The sequence below is a fragment of the Oncorhynchus gorbuscha genome, unplaced genomic scaffold (genome assembly GCF_021184085.1).
Source record: "Oncorhynchus gorbuscha isolate QuinsamMale2020 ecotype Even-year unplaced genomic scaffold, OgorEven_v1.0 Un_scaffold_1683, whole genome shotgun sequence".
NCBI lineage: Eukaryota > Metazoa > Chordata > Actinopteri > Salmoniformes > Salmonidae > Oncorhynchus > Oncorhynchus gorbuscha.
In genome coordinates, this window is record NW_025746390.1 from 20785 (window position 1) to 39425 (window position 18641).

Below are 18641 nucleotides of genomic sequence, written 5' to 3' on the forward strand. Positions count from 1 at the left end.
CAGGGACAGACAGAGCTGAAACAGGGACAGACAGAGCTGAAGCAGGGACAGACAGAGTGGAAGCAGGGACAGACAGAGCTGAAACAGGGACAGACAGAGCTGAAGCAGGGACAGACAGAGTGGAAGCAGGGACAGACAGAGCTGAAGCAGGGACAGACAGAGCTGAAGAAGGGAGAGACAGAGCTGAAGCAGGTACAGACAGAGCGGAAGCAGGGACAGACAGAGCTGAAGCAGGGAGAGACAGAGCTGAAGCAGGTACAGACAGAGCTGAAGCAGGGACAGACAGAGCTGAAGCAGGGACAGACAGAGCTGAAGCAGGGAGAGACAGAGCGGAAGCAGGGACAGACAGAGCTGAAGCAGGTACAGACAGAGCTGAAACAGGGACAGACAGAGCTGAAGCAGGGACAGACAGAGTGGAAGCAGAGACAGACAGAGCTGAAGCAGGGACAGACAGAGCTGAAGCAGGGAGAGACAGAGCTGAAGCAGGTACAGACAGAGCGGAAGCAGGGACAGACAGAGCTGAAGCAGGGAGAGACAGAGCTGAAGCAGGTACAGACAGAGCTGAAACAGGGACAGACAGAGCTGAAGCAGGGACAGACAGAGCTGAAACAGGGACAGACAGAGCTGAAACAGGGACAGACAGAGCTGAAACAGGGACAGACAGAGCTGAAGCAGGGACAGACAGAGCTGAAGCAGGGACAGACAGAGCTGAAGCAGGGACAGACAGAGCTGAAGCAGGGACAGACAGAGCTGAAACAGGGACAGACAGAGCTGAAACAGGGACAGACAGAGCTGAAGCAGGGACAGACAGAGCTGAAACAGGGACAGACAGAGCTGAAGCAGGGACAGACAGAGCTGAAGCAGGGACAGACAGAGCTGAAGCAGGGAGAGACAGAGCGGAAGCAGGGACAGACAGAGCTGAAGCAGGGACAGACAGAGCTGAAACAGGGACAGACAGAGCTGAAGCAGGGACAGACAGAGCTGAAGCAGGGACAGACAGAGCTGAAGCAGGGACAGACAGAGTGGAAGCAGGGACAGACAGAGCTGAAGCAGGGACAGACAGAGCTGAAGCAGGGAGAGACAGAGCTGAAGCAGGTACAGACAGAGCGGAAGCAGGGACAGACAAAGCTGAAGCAGGGAGAGACAGAGCTGAAGCAGGTACAGACAGAGCTGAAGCAGGGACAGACAGAGCTGAAGCAGGGACAGACAGAGCTGAAGCAGGGAGAGACAGAGCGGAAGCAGGGACAGACAGAGCTGAAGCAGGTACAGACAGAGCTGAAACAGGGACAGACAGAGCTGAAGCAGGGACAGACAGAGTGGAAGCAGAGACAGACAGAGCTGAAGCAGGGACAGACAGAGCTGAAGCAGGGAGAGACAGAGCTGAAGCAGGTACAGACAGAGCGGAAGCAGGGACAGACAGAGCTGAAGCAGGGAGAGACAGAGCTGAAACAGGGACAGACAGAGCTGAAGCAGGGACAGACAGAGCTGAAGCAGGTACAGACAGAGTGGAAGCAGGGAGAGACAGAGCTGAAGCAGGGAGAGACAGAGCTGAAGCAGGTACAGACAGAGTGGAAGCAGGGAGAGACAGAGCTGAAGCAGGGACAGACAGAGCTGAAGCAGGGACAGACAGAGCTGAAGCAGGGACAGACAGAGCTGAAGAGACAAGAGAATACATTGATAGACAAGTCAACCAGGCCCTGTTAGACCAGAGACAACCCTCCCACACATCAAAACCCAGACACATACAATTCCACGTGTACTCTCCACTCTAGACTCCACCGTTCTAGACATACTGCAAACCCCACGCAGCAAAGTCACAATTAAACTGTGACTTGGCACAGTGTTTGTAAAGGTCATCGACACACAAGACAATTCAGGATGGTTATTGGTGGAATACAGCGAACTGAAAACATGGATTCCTTCTTCTGGAAGTCTGAAATCTACATGTGGGAAAGACACAAGACACCTCCATAGAAAGAAGTAGTGGGGTGACGACACTGTCATGCAGACTTCTCCTGGGGTGGCCAACCCTCCCACTGGAGAGAATCAGCTATGTTCGAGCAGGACTGGAATGAAAGCCTGCACACCCAGCCTGCCACTAGTATCGCTTCAAGAGGAGGGTGGGTCGACCCCACAATGCAATTCCACGTTGGCACATGGGGCATGCCAAGCAAAGCCCCCTCATCAGGGTAACACAGTGATACATTCCATGCATGCTGTCTATTCAAGCCTCCCTTTGGACTTGAAAACCGTCACACAATCTCACTAGGACTTTGCACTGTGTTTCCAGAAGTCATCAACACACCAGACAGGGTGGGAATTAGTGGAATACAACAAATTAAAGAAGGGTTCCTTGTTTGGTGAGTCTGATAAAAACAGAAGACACCACTGACCCTGATAGAAGTAGAGACTGACAACACTGTCATGCAGACAGACTATGGCCAGGGGTGACAGACTGTCTTCCCAGAAACCTATTGGATGTGCAGGCTTTTGCTCCAGACCTGCTCCAATACAACTGATTCTACTAATCAGCTGCTCACCTGGGTGTTGATTAGCTGAATCGTGTTAGAGCAGGGTTGGAACAAAAGCCTGCATACCCAGTAGCTATATGTCTCCAGGAGGAGGGTTGACCACCGCTGAACTATGCAATCCCCACAGGGGGCATGCCAAGCAACCTCCCTCGGGGTAAGAGAGGGGGCATGCCAAGCAACCTCCCTCGGGGTAAGAGAGGGGGCATGCCAAGCAACCTCCCTCGGGGTAAGAGAGGGGGCATGCCAAGCAACCTCCCTCGGGGTAAGAGAGGGGGCATGCCAAGCAACCTCCCTCGGGGGGCATAAGAGAGGGGCATGCCAAGCAACCTCCCTCGGGGTAAGAGAGGGGGCATGCCAAGCAACCTCCCTCGGGGTAAGAGAGGGGGCATGCCAAGCAACCTCCCTCGGGGTAAGAGAGGGGGCATGCCAAGCAACCTCCCTCGGGGTAAGAGAGGGGGCATGCCAAGCAACCTCCCTCGGGGTAAGAGAGGGGGCATGCCAAGCAACCTCCCTCGGGGTAAGAGAGGGGGCATGCCAAGCAACCTCCCTCGGGGTAAGAGAGGGGGCGTCAGGGCTTCTTACACCGTGAGAGATGGAGCCACTAAAGCGCCGTGTGCGACTCTGCACAGCCTCGTCACACACAGAGCCCTGTAGATAGGAGAGAGACACACACACGGCATCAGACTTCACCTCACGCACACACACACATACACACTCAGACTTCACCTCACGCACACACACACACATACACACTCAGACTTCACCTCACGCACACACACACACATACACACTCAGACTTCACCTCACGCATGCACACATACACACACTGCATCAGACTTCACCTCACGCACACACACATACACACACTGCATCAGACTTCACCTCACGCACGTACACATACACACTCAGACTTCAACTCACAAACACAAACACAAACACACACACACACTGCATCAGACTTCAACTCAGGAATGTATACAGACACATCCATCTCAGTAATCATGCAGGAAAAGGATCAGAAGGATCAGCTGTACATCCCATAATGTCTTACAGCATGCCACCTTGAAGACACCACTGTGCTTCTGCAACTCAGCTTACTGTCTCACGTTCTCCTTCACACATCAAAGTGCTTTGGAAATGTAACTTTTAGGGCCAGGACTGTATGTGGGTCTTGACAACATCTAGCCCCTCTGCCAAACCATTCTCACATGCCTTATAATGACACTAGTAGTGACACATCACAGATCTATCTATCTATTTATCTACTGTCTAAGCAAGCGGTGAAGGGTCAGAGGTCATAGGAAAGAGGAACCAACCCTGTGACTCTGGGTGCGTGGACCATCAATAAAGAGCATGGAGGGCTGAAGATGGACAGAGAGAGAAACAATCCAACATTGTACTGTAAGTGATAAACAACAGTATGTATCTATCTAGTATGTACAACTGGAAAAAGCTCTCTGTTTTGAGAATCTCATGTTCTGTCATTCTAAGAAACCAACAGGAGGGTGAGGTTGAGTGGGTAGGGAAGGAGAGGGTGAGTGTGTAGGGAAGGAGAGGGTGAGTGGGTAGGGAAGGGGGGAAGGAGAAGTTGAGTGGGTAGGGAAGGGGGGAAGGAGAAGTTGAGTGGGTAGGGAAGGAGGGAGAGGTTGAGTGGGTAGGGAAGGGGGAAGGAGAAGTTGAGTGGGTAGGGAAGGAGGGAGAGGTTGAGTGGGTAGGGAAGGGGGAAGGAGAAGTTGAGTGGGTAGGGAAGGGGGAAGGAGAAGTTGAGTGGGTAGGGAAGGAGGGAGAGGTTGAGTGGGCAGGGAAGGGGTGAAGGAGAAGTTGAGTGGGTAGGGAAGGAGGGAGAGGTTGAGTGGGTAGGGAAGGAGGGGGAGGTTGAGTGGGTAGGGAAGGAGGGGAGGTTGAGTGGGTAGGGAAGGAGAGGGTGAGTGGATAGGGAAGGAGGGAGAGGTTGAGTGGGTAGGGAAGGAGGGGAGGTTGAGTGGGTAGGGAAGGAGTGAGAGGTTGAGTGGGTAGGGAAGGAGGGGGAGGTTGAGTGGGTAGGGAAGGAGGGGGAGGTTGAGTGGGTAGGGAAGGAGGGGGAGGTTGAGTGGGTAGGGAAGGAGAGGGTGAGTGGATAGGGAAGGAGGGAGAGGTTGAGTGGGTAGGGAAGGAGGGAAGGAGAGGGTGAGTGGGTAGGGAAGGAGGGAAGGAGAGGTTGAGTGGGCAGGGAAGGGGTGAAGGAGAAGTTGAGTGGGTAGGGAAGGAGGGAGAGGTTGAGTGGGTAGGGAAGGAGGGGGAGGTTGAGTGGGTAGGGAAGGAGGGGGAGGTTGAGTGGGTAGGGAAGGAGAGGGTGAGTGGATAGGGAAGGAGGGAGAGGTTGAGTGGGTAGGGAAGGAGGGGGAGGTTGAGTGTGTCATGTTTTGTCTTATATCATCTTGTCATTTTGCTTTTCCTTCTGTTCGTTTCCCCCTGCTGGTCTTATTAGGTTCGTTCCCTTTTTCTATCCCTCTCTCTCCCCCTCCCTCTCTCTCCTCTCTCTATCGTTCCGTTCCTGCTCCCAGCTGTTCCTATTCCCCTAATCATCATTTAGTCTTCCCACACCTGTTCCCGATCCTTTCCCCTGATTAGAGTCCCTATTTATTCCTTTGTGTTCCGTTCCTGTCCCGTCGGTTCCTTGTTTAGTATTCACCATGCTGTGATTGCGTTTCGCCCTGTCCTGTCGTGTTTTTGCTGTGATTGTGTATCGCCCTGTCCTGTCGTGTTTTTTGCCTTCATCAGATGCTGCGTGTGAGCAGGTGTCTCTGTCTACTACGGCCTGCGCCTACCCGAAGCGACCTGCAGTCTGTGGCCGCTTCTCCAGTTATTCCCCTCTACAGACTAGAGGATTTCTGTTATTCCCTGTTTGGACTTAAATAAACTCTGTTTCTGTTAAGTCGCTTTTGGGTCCTCTTTCACCTGCATGACAGAAGGAACCGACCAAGTAATGGACCCAGCGACTTCAGACGCTCGTTACACTGCCGTCGAGATCCAAGGAGCCATGCTCGGCAGACACGAGCAGGAATTGTCTGCTGCTCGCCATGCCGTGGAGAACCTGGCCGCTCAGGTTTCCGACCTCTCTGGACAGTTCCAGAGTCTACGTCTCGTGCCACCTGTTACTTCCTGGCCTGCCGAGCCTCCAGAACCTAGGGTTAATAACCCACCTTGCTACTCCGGGCAGCCCACTGAGTGCCGCTCCTTTCTCACGCAGTGTGAGATTGTGTTCTCTCTCCAACCCAACACATACTCTAGAGAGAGAGCTCGGGTTGCTTACGTCATTTCACTCCTTACTGGCCGGGCTCGAGAATGGGGCACAGCTATCTGGGAGGCAAGGGCTGATTGCTCTAACAAGTTCCAGAACTTTAAAGAGGAGATGATTCGGGTTTTTGACCGTTCAGTTTTTGGTAGGGAGGCTTCTAGGGCCCTGGCTTCCTTATGCCAAGGTGAACGGTCCATAACGGATTATTCTATTGAGTTTCGCACTCTTGCTGCCTCTAGTGAGTGGAACGAGCCGGCGCTGCTCGCTCGTTTTCTGGAGGGACTCCACGCAGTGGTTAAGGATGAGATTCTCTCCCGGGAGGTTCCTTCAGATGTGGACTCTTTGATTGCTCTCGCCATCCGCATAGAACGACGGGTAGATCTTCGTCACCGGGCTCGTGGAAGAGAGCTCGCATCAACGGTGTTTCCCTGCTCCGCATCGCAACCATCTCCCTCCTCTGGCTTTGAGACTGAGCCCATGCAGCTGGGAGGGATTCGCATCTCGACTAAGGAGAGGGAACGGAGGATCACCAACCGCCTGTGCCTCTATTGCGGAGTTGCTGGACATTTTGTTAATTCATGTCCAGTAAGAGGCCAGAGCCCATCAGTAAGCGGAGGGCTACTGGTGAGCGCTACTACTCTGGTCTCTTCATCTAGATCTTGTACTACTATGTCGGTCCATCTACGCTGGACCGGTTCGGGTGCTACATGCAGTGCCTTGATTGACTCTGGGGCTGAGGGTTGTTTCATGGACGAAGCATGGGTTCGGAAACATAACATTCCTTTCAGACCGTTAGACAAGCCTACGCCCATGTTTGCCTTAGATGGTAGTCATCTTCCCAGTATCAGATTTGAGACACTACCTTTAACCCTCACAGTATCTGGTAACCACAGTGAGACTATTTCTTTTTTGATTTTCCGTTCACCGTTTACACCTGTTGTTTTGGGTCATCCCTGGCTAGTATGTCATAATCCTTCTATTAATTGGTCTAGTAATTCTATCCTATCCTGGAACGTTTCTTGTCATGTGAAGTGTTTAATGTCTGCCATCCCTCCCGTTTCTTCTGTCCCTACTTCCCAGGAGGAACCTGGCGATTTGACAGGAGTGCCGGAGGAATATCATGATCTGCGCACGGTCTTCAGTCGGTCCCGAGCCAACTCCCTTCCTCCTCACCGGTCGTATGATTGTAGTATTGATCTCCTTCCGGGGACCACTCCTCCTCGAGGTAGACTATACTCTCTGTCGGCTCCCGAACGTAAGGCTCTCGAGGATTATTTGTCTGTGTCTCTTGACGCCGGTACCATAGTGCCTTCTTCTTCTCCGGCCGGGGCGGGGTTCTTTTTTGTTAAGAAGAAGGACGGTACTCTGCGCCCCTGCGTGGATTATCGAGGGCTGAATGACATAACGGTTAAGAATCGTTATCCGCTTCCCCTTATGTCATCAGCCTTCGAGATTCTGCAGGGAGCCAGGTGCTTTACTAAGTTGGACCTTCGTAACGCTTACCATCTCGTGCGCATCAGAGAGGGGGACGAGTGGAAAACGGCGTTTAACACTCCGTTAGGGCATTTTGAGTACCGGGTTCTGCCGTTCGGTCTCGCCAATGCGCCAGCTGTTTTTCAGGCATTAGTTAATGATGTTCTGAGAGACATGCTGAACATTTTTGTTTTTGTCTATCTTGACGATATCCTGATTTTTTCTCCGTCACTCGAGATTCATGTTCAGCACGTTCGACGTGTTCTACAGCGCCTTTTAGAGAATTGTCTCTACGTAAAGGCTGAGAAGTGCTCTTTTCATGTCTCCTCCGTTACTTTTCTCGGTTCCGTTATTTCCGCTGAAGGCATTCAGATGGATTCCGCTAAGGTCCAAGCTGTCAGTGATTGGCCCGTTCCAAGGTCACGTGTCGAGTTGCAGCGCTTTTTAGGTTTCGCTAATTTCTATCGGCGTTTCATTCGTAATTTCGGTCAAGTTGCTGCCCCTCTCACAGCTCTTACTTCTGTCAAGACGTGTTTTAAGTGGTCCGGTTCCGCCCAGGGAGCTTTTGATCTTCTAAAAGAACGTTTTACGTCCGCTCCTATCCTCGTTACTCCTGACATCACTAGACAATTCATTGTCGAGGTTGACGCTTCAGAGGTAGGCGTGGGAGCCATTCTATCCCAGCGCTTCCAGTCTGACGATAAGGTTCATCCTTGCGCTTATTTTTCTCATCGCCTGTCGCCATCTGAGCGCAACTATGATGTGGGTAACCGTGAACTGCTCGCCATCCGCTTAGCCCTAGGCGAATGGCGACAGTGGTTGGAGGGGGCGACCGTTCCTTTTGTCGTTTGGACAGACCATAAGAACCTTGAGTACATCCGTTCTGCCAAACGACTTAATGCCCGTCAAGCTCGTTGGGCGTTGTTTTTCGCTCGTTTCGAGTTTGTGATTTCTTACCGTCCGGGTAGCAAGAACACCAAGCCTGATGCCTTATCCCGTCTGTTTAGTTCTTCTGTGGCTTCTACTGATCTCGAGGGGATTCTTCCTTATGGGCGTGTTGTCGGGTTGACAGTCTGGGGAATTGAAAGACAGGTTAAGCAAGCACTCACGCACACTGCGTCGCCGCGCGCTTGTCCTAGTAACCTCCTTTTCGTTCCTGTTTCCACTCGTCTGGCTGTTCTTCAGTGGGCTCACTCTGCCAAGTTAGCTGGTCATCCCGGTGTTCGAGGCACTCTTGCGTCTATTCGCCAGCGCTTTTGGTGGCCGACTCAGGAGCGTGACACGCGCCGTTTCGTGGCTGCGTGTTCAGACTGCGCGCAGAAGAAGTCTGGTAATTTTTTTCTGCTTCTGCTCCTGGTCTTGCTGGGTCTCAGTCTGTTCCCTGCCATCGCATCTCTCCTGTTCTTGTTCCTGCCCTTGCTGTGTCTCAGTCTGTCCCTAGTTCTCATTTTTTTTTAGAGTAGTACCCTAGTTTCCCTTTTTATCGTTTTTCGTTACGGTCCTGAGGAGAGGAGTTGGGTTCTTTCTCGGGACGTGCTGGACCGTTTGATCTATGATTTCCTCCGTTGCCGCCAGTGTTCCTCCTCGAGAGCGCCAGGAGGCGCTCGGTGAGTGGGGGGTACTGTCATGTTTTGTCTTATATCATCTTGTCATTTTGCTTTTCCTTCTGTTCGTTTCCCCCTGCTGGTCTTATTAGGTTCGTTCCCTTTTTCTATCCCTCTCTCTCCCCCTCCCTCTCTCTCCTCTCTCTATCGTTCCGTTCCTGCTCCCAGCTGTTCCTATTCCCCTAATCATCATTTAGTCTTCCCACACCTGTTCCCGATCCTTTCCCCTGATTAGAGTCCCTATTTATTCCTTTGTGTTCCGTTCCTGTCCCGTCGGTTCCTTGTTTAGTATTCACCATGCTGTGATTGCGTTTCGCCCTGTCCTGTCGTGTTTTTGCTGTGATTGTGTATCGCCCTGTCCTGTCGTGTTTTTTGCCTTCATCAGATGCTGCGTGTGAGCAGGTGTCTCTGTCTACTACGGCCTGCGCCTACCCGAAGCGACCTGCAGTCTGTGGCCGCTTCTCCAGTTATTCCCCTCTACAGACTAGAGGATTTCTGTTATTCCCTGTTTGGACTTAAATAAACTCTGTTTCTGTTAAGTCGCTTTTGGGTCCTCTTTCACCTGCATGACAGAGTGGGTAGGGAAGGAGTGAGAGGTTGAGTGGGTAGGGAAGGAGGGGGAGGTTGAGTGGGTAGGGAAGGAGGGGGAGGTTGAGTGGGTAGGGAAGGAGGGGGAGGTTGAGTGGGTAGGGAAGGAGAGGGTGAGTGGATAGGGAAGGAGGGAGAGGTTGAGTGGGTAGGGAAGGAGGGGGAGGTTGAGTGGGTAGGGAAGGAGTGAGAGGTTGAGTGGGTAGGGAAGGAGGGGAGGTTGAGTGGGTAGGGAAGGAGGGGGAGGTTGAGTGGGTAGGGAAGGAGGGGAGGTTGAGTGGGTAGGGAAGGAGAGGGTGAGTGGATAGGGAAGGAGGGAGAGGTTGAGTGGGTAGGGAAGGAGGGAAGGAGAGGGTGAGTGGGTAGGGAAGGAGGGAAGGAGAGGTTGAGTGGGTAGGGAAGGATGGAAGGAGAGGGTGAGTGGGTAGGGAAGAAAGGAGAGGTTGAGTGGGTAGGGAAGGAGGGAAGGAGAGGGTGAGTGGGTAGGGAAGGAGGAAAGGAGAGGGTGAGTGGGTAGGGTGAGTGGGTAGGGAAGGAGGGAGAGGTTGAGTGGGTAGGGAAGGAGGGAGAGGTTGAGTGGGTAGGGAAGGAGGGAGAGGTTGAGTGGGTAGGGAAGGAGGGAGAGGTTGAGTGGGTAGGGAAGGAGGGAGAGGTTGAGTGGGTAGGGAAGGAGGGAGGGAGGGGGGAAAAGGGAGTGGAGCATCATTGGGAAATGGAAAGAGGGATGAGACATGAAGGAGAGAGGAATAAATGAGTGGGGACAGACCCGGCCATTTTGAGTGGAATTTTGATGTCTGAGTGAGGGGAGACTGTTGGAGCTGCAGTACAGATCAGATGAGAACTTTCTCTACAATGCCACACCACAGAGAGAGAGAGAGAGAGAGAGAGAGAGAGAGAGAGAGAGAGAGAGAGAGAGAGAGAGAGAGAGAGAGAGAGAGAGAGAGAGAGACACACACAAAGATGAGGGGAGAGTGAAAGAGAGAGAAGCAAAATAAGAATAGAGAAATGATTCCTCTGGATAATTAACCCAACAGAGAGAGATAAACATGTGTTTGGTCCCTTGTCAACTCCTCAAGGGACCAAAACAAAAAGGCATGTTGTTATGTCTATAGGCATTTCAGACATTCATTAGTGACAGTTATTATGACAAGGGAAGTGACAATACAGCCGACAACCAGACCGTCCTGTTAAACCACGTTCACTGTCTGGGGTGTGCTGATAACTAGTTGGGTCATGAGCCATTTCAACCACGCAGATGCCTTTCCGGCCAAAAAGACTACAGTATCATTACCATAACAACTGTCTGAGTACCAGTGTTAACTAGCCTATAGCTTAAACCCATGTCGTCTGGTTTGTTTGATAATGCCACAACTCTCAGTGTCTGAACCTTGTGTGTCTTCAAAACCCCTTTTGAATAGAACACCTTCACCGTCAGTGATTCCATCATCATCACCTCAGATTTAAATAGAGGTGTTTTTCACACGACAGGTGGTGTTCTCACATCAGGCGGGGTCCCATCGCCATGTTGGGACTGGGCATGGAGGAGTTCCTTTAAAAAGGTAGAGAACATCACCATGTTGAGACTGGGCATGGAGGAGTTCCTTTAAAAAGGTAGAGAACATCACCATGTTGAGACGGGGCATGGAGGAGTTCCTTTAAAAAGGTAGAGAACATCACCATGTTGAGACGGGGCATGGAGGAGTTCCTTTAAAAAGGTAGAGAACATCACCATGTTGAGACGGGGCATGGAGGAGTTCCTTTTAAAAGGTAGAGAACATCACCATGTTGAGACGGGGCATGGAGGAGTTCCTTTAAAAAGGTAGAGAACATCACCATGTTGGGACTGGGTATGGAGGAGTTCCTTTAAAAAGGTAGAGAACATCACCATGTTGAGACGAGGCATGGAGGAGTTCCTTTAAAAAGGTAGAGAACATCACCATGTTGGGACGGGGCATGGAGGAGTTCCTTTTAAAAGGTAGAGAACATCACCATGTTGAGACGGGGCATGGAGGAGTTCCTTTAAAAAGGTAGAGAACATCACCATGTTGAGACGGGGCATGGAGGAGTTCCTTTAAAAAGGTAGAGAACATCACCATGTTGGGACGGGGCATGGAGGAGTTCCTTTAAAAAGGTAGAGAACATCACCATGTTGGGACTGGGCATGGAGGAGTTCCTTTAAAAAGGTAGAGAACATCACCATGTTGAGACGAGGCATGGAGGAGTTCCTTTAAAAATGTAGAGAACATCACCATGTTGAGACGAGGCATGGAAAAGTTCCTTTAAAAAGGTAGAGAACATCACCATGTTGAGACGGGGCATGGAGGAGTTCCTTTAAAAAGGTAGAGAACATCACCATGTTGAGACGGGGCATGGAGGAGTTCCTTTAAAAAGGTAGAGAACATCACCATGTTGGGACTGGGTATGGAGGAGTTCCTTTAAAAAGGTAGAGAACATCACCATGTTGAGACGAGGCATGGAGGAGTTCCTTTAAAAAGGTAGAGAACATCGCCCAGACTTCTGCAACGGTTAAACCATGTTTCCAAGGCCACATTCCAACTCTGATACCGGATACATGTTCCGGAATGTTACCTCAGTCGTGTGAAGTATCTCTGAGACATCACGACACATGGAGGAAGAGACTTTTACAACCCGTACCGTCTCATTGCTGACATTCTTGATGTCATATATGAACAGTGGGAGGTCAATGAGCTGTGTGTTACGTCAGGGCTCCATTCAGCCTGGATAGCTGAAGCATTACAGATTGCGTGATGGGCATGTAATGTTGAGCTGTGTGTTACGTCAGGGCTCCATTCAGCCTGGATAGCTGAAGCATTACAGATTGCGTGATGGGCATGTAATGAGCTGTGTGTTAAGTCAGGGCTCCATTCAGCCTGGATAGCTGAAGCATTACAGATTGCGTGATGGACATGTATTGAGCTGTGTGTTACGTCAGGGCTCCATTCAGCCTGGATAGCTGAAGCATTACAGATTGCGTGATGGACATGTATTGAGCTGTGTGTTAAGTCAGGGCTCCATTCAGCCTGGATAGCTGAAGCATTACAGATTGCGTGATGGACATGTATTGAGCTGTGTGTTACGTCAGGGCTCCATTCAGCCTGGATAGCTGAAGCATTACAGATTGCATGATGGACATGTAATGAGCTGTGTGTTACGTCAGGGCTCCATTCAGCCTGAATAGCTGAAGCATTACAGATTGCATGATGGACATGTAATGAGCTGTGTGTTACGTCAGGGCTCCATTCAGCCTGGATAGCTGAAGCATTACAGATTGCGTGATGGACATGTGTTGAGCTGACATATGCAGTGCTTACGGTGAATGCAGTCTTCGCTAATGTGGGAACATTGCCTTTACTGCAGCGATACAGATTGAATGGAGCTCTTAGTCTGTCCTATATACAGTTGGCCTTATACTATGAGATGTTAGAGAAGCAGGAAGTAGATATCATAGAATTAGTCATTTAATAGGATCTCTATGGTATATACTAACCCTAAGGCTTCCTCGGCTCCCCACCGACATCCGTTCCTCATCGTCTGAGATCTGGGAGGGAAAGGGACACATAAACACACAACATTCAATCAATTACACATTATTGTGTATCATTGTGGGTTGTTCAGCTGTAGCAGTGGATTGAAGCTGCCCCTAGACACTGACCTAAGGACCAAAAGATCCCATTTGAATCCTAACCCAGTTCTGGTTTGGATTTGGAGAGGGTGAGCTGATCCTAGAGCTGTGTATAGAGGCAGCCTCTACCTCAGAGCGTTCCGGAATCATTAGTTATATACACAATAACATATAGAAAAGAAAGCACATGTTTGTCAGACAGGCCGTATAACGGTAGAGAGGAGAAGACAGGGAGTCAGGCCGTATAACGGTAGAGAGGAGAAGACGGGAGTCAGGCCGTATAACGGTAGAGAGGAGAAGACGGGAGTCAGGCCGTATAACGGTAGAGAGGAGAAGACGGGGAGTCAGGCCGTATAACGGTAGAGAGGAGAAGACGGGAGTCAGGCCGTATAACGGTAGAGAGGAGAAGACGGGGAGTCAGGCTGTATAACGGTAGAGAGAAGAAGACGGGAGTCAGGCCGTATAACGGTAGAGAGGAGAAGACGGGGAGTCAGGCCGTATAACGGTAGAGAGGAGAAGACGGGGAGTCAGGCTGTATAACGGTAGAGAGGAGAAGACGGGAGTCAGGCCGTATAACGGTAGAGAGGAGAAGACGGGGAGTCAGGCTGTATAACGGTAGAGAGGAGAAGACGGGGAGTCAGGCCGTATAACGGTAGAGAGGAGAAGACGGGGAGTCAGGCCGTATAACGGTAGAGAGGAGAAGACGGGGGGAGTCAGGCTGTATAATGGTAGAGAGGAGAAGACGGGGGGAGTCAGGCTGTATAACGGTAGAGAGGAGAAGACAGGGGGAGTCAGGCTGTATAATGGTAGAGAGGAGAAGACGGGGGGAGTCAGGCTGTATAACGGTAGAGAGGAGAACACGGGGGGAGTCAGGCTGTATAACGGTAGAGAGGAGAAGACAGGGGAGGCAGGCTGTATAACGGTAGAGAGGAGAAGACAGGGGGAGTCAGGCTGTATAACGGTAGAGAGTAGAAGACAGGGGGAGTCAGGCTGTGTAACGGTAGAGAGGAGAAGACAGGGGGAGTCAGGCTGTATAACGGTAGAGAGAAGAAGACAGGGGAGTCAGGCTGTATAACGGTAGAGAGGAGAAGACAGGGGGAGTCAGGCTGTATAACGGTAGAGAGGAGAAGACAGGGGGAGTCAGGCTGTATAACGGTAGAGAGGAGAAGACAGGGGGAGGCAGGCTGTATAATGGTAGAGAGAAGAAGACAGGGGGAGTCAGGCTGTATAACGGTAGAGAGGAGAAGACAGGGGGAGTCAGGCTGTATAACGGTAGAGAGGAGAAGACAGGGGGAGTCAGGCTGTATAACGGTAGAGAGTAGAAGACAGGGGGAGTCAGGCTGTGTAACGTTAGAGAGGAGAAGACAGGGGGAGGCAGGCTGTATAACGGTAGAGAGGAGAAGACGGGGAGTCAGGCTGTATAACGGTAGAGAGGAGAAGACAGGGGGAGTCAGGCTGTATAACGGTAGAGAGTAGAAGACAGGGGGAGTCAGGCTGTGTAACGGTAGAGAGGAGAAGACAGGGGGAGTCAGGCTGTATAACGGTAGAGAGAAGAAGACAGGGGGAGTCAGGCTGTATAACGGTAGAGAGGAGAAGACAGGGGGAGTCAGGCTGTATAACGGTAGAGAGGAGAAGACAGGGGGAGTCAGGCTGTGTAACGGTAGAGAGGAGAAGACAGGGGGAGTCAGGCTGTATAACGGGGGAGTAGAGAGAAGAAGACAGGGGAGTCAGGCTGTATAACGGTAGAGAGGAGAAGACAGGGGGAGTCAGGCTGTATAACGGTAGAGAGGAGAAGACAGGGGGAGTCAGGCTGTATAACGGTAGAGAGAAGAAGACAGGGGGAGTCAGGCTGTATAACGGTAGAGAGGAGAAGACAGGGGGAGTCAGGCTGTATAACGGTAGAGAGGAGAAGACAGGGGGAGTCAGGCTGTATAACGGTAGAGAGGAGAAGACAGGGGGAGGCAGGCTGTATAATGGTAGAGAGAAGAAGACAGGGGGAGTCAGGCTGTATAACGGTAGAGAGGAGAAGACAGGGGGAGTCAGGCTGTATAACGGTAGAGAGGAGAAGACAGGGGGAGTCAGGCTGTATAACGGTAGAGAGGAGAAGACAGGGGGAGGCAGGCTGTATAATGGTAGAGAGGAGAAGACAGGGGGAGTCAGGCTGTATAACGGTAGAGAGTAGAAGACAGGGGGAGTCAGGCTGTGTAACGTTAGAGAGGAGAAGACAGGGGGAGGCAGGCTGTATAACGGTAGAGAGGAGAAGACGGGGAGTCAGGCTGTATAACGGTAGAGAGGAGAAGACAGGGGGAGTCAGGCTGTATAACGGTAGAGAGTAGACGACAGGGGGGGTCAGGCTGTGTAACGGTAGAGAGGAGAAGACAGGGGGAGTCAGGCTGTATAACGGTAGAGAGAAGAAGACAGGGGGAGTCAGGCTGTATAACGGTAGAGAGGAGAAGACAGGGGGAGTCAGGCTGTATAACGGTAGAGAGGAGAAGACGGGGAGGCAGGCTGTATAACGGTAGAGAGGAGAAGACAGGGGGAGTCAGGCTGTATAACGGTAGAGAGGAGAAGACAGGGGGAGGCAGGCTGTATAATGGTAGAGAGAAGAAGACAGGGGGAGTCAGGCTGTATAACGGTAGAGAGGAGAAGACAGGGGGAGTCAGGCTGTATAACGGTAGAGAGGAGAAGACAGGGTGAGGCAGGCTGTATAACGGTAGAGAGGAGAAGACAGGGTGAGGATACAGACCGACGTGTGTCTCCGTGAAGGACGGGAGGAGTACCTCTCACTCTCCTCCTGGAAGGCCCGGAAGGAAAGAGGAAAAGAAAGTACCCGGTTAAAGGTTAGAGGTCAGGAGGAAAGGTCAAGAAGGAAGTAGTTCTGGTTCTGCCACCAGATGTGGATTTTATAGACAAAGACCAAACAAAACCACATTCTGCACAGGGTAAAACTGGATTGGTTTTGGGAACACTGGGACTGGGCTGGGGTTATTTCCATTTCCATTCCTGTCAGTTGACCTGGATATAGAACATCTCCAAATGACTGAAATTGAAATGGAATCAAACCCATGTCTGGACATGACATGACGCTGCATGCGTTTATTTACAGTCCACTACTTATGCATTCCCTGGCCTCTCTACTCTGATGCAGGCAGACAGCCACTGGTTAGACAAGCCCAGAGAGAGGTGGGGGTGGGGTGAGGGTTTAATCTTCCCGGTGGGTTGTCATGGCGATCCCAGTACCGTGAAAAGGGTTTAACCCCTGTCAGATGGCATGGGAGACCCCCGTAGCGGTACAGGATCTAGTGAAATGAGGATCAGCTCTGTCCCTGTCTGGCCTGGTTCACAACAGACCTTTAAAAGCACACATGCTTCCCTTGTGTTGTCTGAGAGTACATACACATGCCAAGCTACTAGGTCCAGCTGTATCCAGGACAACTGTGATATTATCAACAGGATGGGACATTGAAATAGAGAATACTAAACACATATATTGCACAACACAGGCAGTGTGTTCAACAATGTGCATGCCTCACATTTACTAAACACTTCCTCGATGCAGGCGATGCAGGCAATGCAGACAATGCACTGTACACAGTGCAAACACTACTACTACCTAGGGTTTGCAGTGAGCTGTTTCAACAGACAGTATATATTATATTATCAGAGTGCAGTAAGCTGTTTCAACAGACAGTATATATTATATTATCAGAGTGTAGTAAGCTGTTTCAACAGACAGTATATATTATATTATCAGAGTGTAGTAAGCTGTTTCAACAGACAGTATATATTATATTATCAGAGTGTAGTAAGCTGTTTCAACAGACAGTATATATTATATTACCAGAGTGTAGTAAGCTGTTTCAACAGACAGTATATATTATATTATCAGAGTGTAGTAAGCTGTTTCAACAGACAGTATATATTATATTACCAGAGTGTAGTGAGCTGTTTCAACAGACAGTATATATTATATTATCAGAGTGTAGTGAGCTGTTTCAACAGACAGTATATATTATATTATCAGAGTGTAGTGAGCTGTTTCAACAGACAGTATATATTATATTATCAGAGTCATCATGCAGCAGCATCAATCACAGCAGTCTAACAGAAACTAGCTGGGATCTTATACTGCAGTACACGTCCTACCATCCACTGCTCAATGTGGCCCCATTTGTTGTCCAGACCATAGTATTTCTGGGGGCGGAGAGGAGAGGGCAGGAAGAGGAGACCAGAGGAAGGAAGACATTAGAAAGGAGAGACAAGGAAATGGAGAGAGGTAAAAGCGACTTGTTTTTTAACAGTGCTGAACCCAAATAATCGTACATGTTTGACAAAAGATACACACAGCGAGTTATTTGATTTAGGTCAAGGGATTTGAAAGATACATTCATTGATCTTTGATCTGACAATGACAGTTAGCATTCAGATGCCAGTAGGAGTGAAAGGTGAACAGGAAAGAGAGAAGGAGAAATTTTGAAGCAAGGAGGCCTACCTTCTGGCTTTGATACACCTAAAACAAAATGGAGGCCTACCTTCTGGCTTTGATACATCTAAAACAACATGGTGGACAGAAGGAGCAGGACACCACGGAGAAGAGAAGGCAGGACAATAGAAAGACAGTAGGTTAGGACATGTTGTTAGTATGGAAGACGAACAGGTTTTTGGTCAAGTATATTACCACCGTGCAGAGGTGTGTGTGTGTCACCTCTTTCTGCTGTCTCTCCAGTTCCTTCATGCGTATCTCCCGTGCCTCTGCTCTGGCCGCCCGCTTCGCTGCCAGTCTCGCCTCAGCCTGAAGAAGACACAAACAGAGAGAGACAATATACATTCAACAGGGTGTATGTATAACAGTCAAATCAAAGCAGACCATAAAATATTCCATGGTCTCTAATCATTACCTCTGCAATGACTGCCATTACTGCTAGCGTTAGCTTAAGCAAGCTGAGCAGAAAGTTCAACATAAAACTCAGTAAGCCCATTAGGTAAAGATGACACATTGAGCCGTGCTGCCATCAAATAAGTAGTAATTGACATGGAAACAGTTAATGAAATAATAGTTCATTATTAAGTTCCAAATGAGAGGGAAGCGTTACCATAGCAGCTAAGAGTGAGGGACTGGGAGCTTGGTGTTGAGGCTGTGGTTCCTGTCTTTCTGTTAGTGTTTACTATGCAGCTAGCTGGCTAATATAGCTTGAAACAAGCCTTTGAAGTTAAATTAGATCAGAGTGCGTTTAAGTCTGCCCGTCCTCAATAACCTTTAGCATTTGGTTATCAATGCTGCTGTGATCTCGTCACTCATTTCATTGTTTAAGAGAATACCATGGTGACCAATAGCCATGCTTAACACACACACACACACACACACACACACACACACACACACACACACACACACACACACACACACACACACACACACACACACACACACACACACACACACACACACACACACACACACACACACACACACACACACACACACACACACACACACACACACAAACACAAACACACACACACAC

At 50.2% G+C, this 18641-nt stretch overlaps 1 pseudogene; it reads right to left on the minus strand.

The window, feature by feature from the left end:
- Positions 1-18641, minus strand: part of LOC124023816 — a 62071-nt pseudogene that overhangs the window by 14539 nt on the left and 28891 nt on the right.